The 2,991-nt window shown below is 37.9% G+C and overlaps 1 protein-coding gene across 1 annotated transcript in view; it reads left to right on the top strand.

Moving 5' to 3' along the window:
* The window catches only part of LOC122079949 (putative methylesterase 11, chloroplastic), a 22,848-nt gene that overhangs the window by 15,314 nt on the left and 4,543 nt on the right, over positions 1-2,991 (top strand). The window lies entirely within an intron of this gene.

Raw genomic sequence — 2,991 nt, 5'->3', positions numbered from 1 at the left:
CCCCCCCCTCTTGAGAGCTTGCTCTTGCCCTTCCCTTGGGCTTCCTTCCCCCCTTTGCCCTTCAGGGTGTATTATATTTTCCTCATCTCTCCTGTTTCATTCATTATTATATATTTTTATCCATCCTTTTTTTTGGTTTTGTTGATAGTGGGATTCAAAATACAGCAAAGGGCCACCAACCAGAAGCTGGCAGCACCCCTGCTTTGGGCTCCAAGGTGCTGAAATCGATAGTAGTGTTATAAGAAATCACCTAACTTTGAATTACAGGTTTCAAAGTTTTACTGTTTTGATTGTTGTGCTCAATCTGACTGTTAGAACGTTGTACTCTAGGGTTTTGAGTATTCTAACAGTTTCTGGTCATTGACCAGAATCTGACCTTCATTGATAAGGTGACTGTGACCTTATTGTTGTCCTAAATTCTGTTTTAGGGCTTTTTTTTGAGATCCTGTGTTAAAGGGTTGTGTAATTTGAACCTAGGTTTCATCCTATCTACCCCTGCCAATTTGGTAACTATGGCTACATCAGGTTCTAACCTAACAAAATCAAGAGAAGATCAGATTTATATGTGACAACTTTCTGATATGATGAAAAGTATATCTGATAGATTGGTATCCTTGGAGCAACGTGTTGATACATTGTCACAACATCAAGCCCACTCCAGGGGACCATAGAGATGATCATTACCTGGCACCAGCTACATCACAGAACACTAGCAGACATTAGGGAAGGTTTCCATAGAAAACTCCCACACCACAGGCACTGCTGGTTATTTTTGAGGATCATGTGAGAACATATGTTGGCAACAACACTGATTTACCTCCTAGGAAATTTGATGACTCATAGAAGGTTAAGCTAGAGTTGAAAGAATATAATGGAAAGCTTGATCCATGTGTTCTTTGAGTGGGTAAATTTATTTATGAGTACTTTGACTAGTATGACATGATTGAGCCTGGCAAGAGAATGGTGGAGATTCTATGAAGAGAGACCTAGAGTTAGGAGGCAAGCCTAGGACTTGGGAAGAGATGAAGCACGAGTTGAAGAGCAAGTAACTACTAGAGCATATAGAAAGAAAGCTCTCCTTTCGACAAGAATACCACCAAAAGGCATTCAAAGCTGAAGACAACTTGTAGCATCCATCTATGAAATTCATTTAACAAGTTGGAAAGTGTTGGAAATCTGTCACCAATAATGTTAAAGCATAGGCTGAACTCAACTTTGCACCATCGAAGGAAGAAATGAAGGAAACAATTGAAAGAGGAGCCTACCACTTTGGATTAGCCGGCAAAGGAGAATCCAATTTTTGTAAATAAGTTTGATTTGGATTGTGAAGGTGAATAGGAAATAGCAATTGCAGAGGCATTAATGATTCAAGGTGAAATATCAAGTTCCTTGCAAGGTAGAGCTTCACTTCAAGAGGTTAGCATACATTTGAAGATAAAGATGAAGAAATCAAAGAAGTCTGCAATGAAAACGAAGAGGCAATGCTTGAAGACTTTAAGATGGACTTCCAACAATTAAAGGCTGTTAATGTGGAGAATTGCATTACAGAGGTTGATGAAGACATCATTAAAGCAGTAGTACCAGATGAGATCACGATTAAGGAAGACTTTGAGTATACTTTGCATGAAGCTGTCACACCCTTGATGCTATTCTTACTGTTGGAGAATTTATTGATTTTGAATTCCACCTCACTACTTTCAAGAGAAAACTCCCAGGGTTGAAGAGTGTCCCCACATCAGCAGAGTTTCAGAGCTTTTACTCCCATGTTGTTTCTCCCTCGTCACTGGCTCATTGCAAAACCAAGGTCAAGTTTTTTCAAGCCAGGGAGAATTGATGCAGATAAAATGTAGATTTTTTATTTTTTTATTTTTGTGAAAACGAGCCTTGAGTTGGGTTATATGTGTTGGGCCTTTTGTCCAAAGGGTTTTCTTTGTAATAGGACACTTTAATTAGCCTAAATAATGGTAGGAGGTAGGTATATCGGATTTACTTTATTAGGTTAGTTTAAGTTATTTATTTTAGTCTAATTCCTTTACTTTTAAGTTTCCTATTGGCTATGTAAGTTGGGTTAGACAAGTTGTTTACTTAGTTAGGGAGTCTTTCCTTTTAAATAAAGATCTTGTAGCCTCTTTTGGCATCCAAACAAATTATCAATGAAGAATGGCTGTTGCCTTGTTGCTGTGCGACTCAGTTAAGAGAGGAACTCTTGGGATTAGAGGGATTCTGATCTAGGCCTTATGGTTTGATTTTGAATTCTCCATCCAGGCTCTTCTCTGCTCGGATTTAATCCTTTTAGTTGGTACTTTTTTTTTCCTTTTTCCTTCAATACTGATTGTGGTCAGTGAACTTGAAGTTGGAAATGGTGCAAGGATCGATTCTAGATAGAGGAGAAGGTAAGAGGTGAGAAGAGAAGAAGAGAAGATTAGGGAAGAGAAGAGAGGAGAAGAAGAGAGAAGAAGATGTGCAACCGAATGTGGGAGAGAAAAGATTCCTCTCCCCTATTTGATTTACTAACATGAAGCATGAAATTACATACGCCTCTCTAGGGTGGTAAAAGGTAAAAATGTAAAATTACAACATAAGACAACAAGATACTAAACTAGTGCCCAAACAACCCTTATTACATAAACCAACACTTTGACTCCTTGGAATGCAATGTCATGCTCTTTTGGCTCCAAACTTCCATTGATGTCATAAAAGCAATTCCAGATGCTATTAGTAATTATATAAAGCAGCCTAAAGCAAGATTAGCAATTCAATATGTGGCAAATGCTACTGTGTAAGATCTTGAGAAGTGGAAATACTTCCAAAAATTTGGCCTAACATTCATGGAAAACTCAACATGAAATATTGATATATTAATATTTAATATATGTTACTATATAACAATATATAATGGTCTGAAAAATGTGTGAGTTTGTGTTAAAACTATTCCCCTAAAATAATATATTAATCTTATACACCTCCCCCGCCCCCCACCCCCCACCCCCC

The sequence above is a fragment of the Macadamia integrifolia genome, chromosome 5, assembly GCF_013358625.1.
Source record: "Macadamia integrifolia cultivar HAES 741 chromosome 5, SCU_Mint_v3, whole genome shotgun sequence".
NCBI lineage: Eukaryota > Viridiplantae > Streptophyta > Magnoliopsida > Proteales > Proteaceae > Macadamia > Macadamia integrifolia.
Note: the sequence above shows the minus strand (reverse complement) of the source record. Positions and strands in the feature narration are given on the sequence as shown.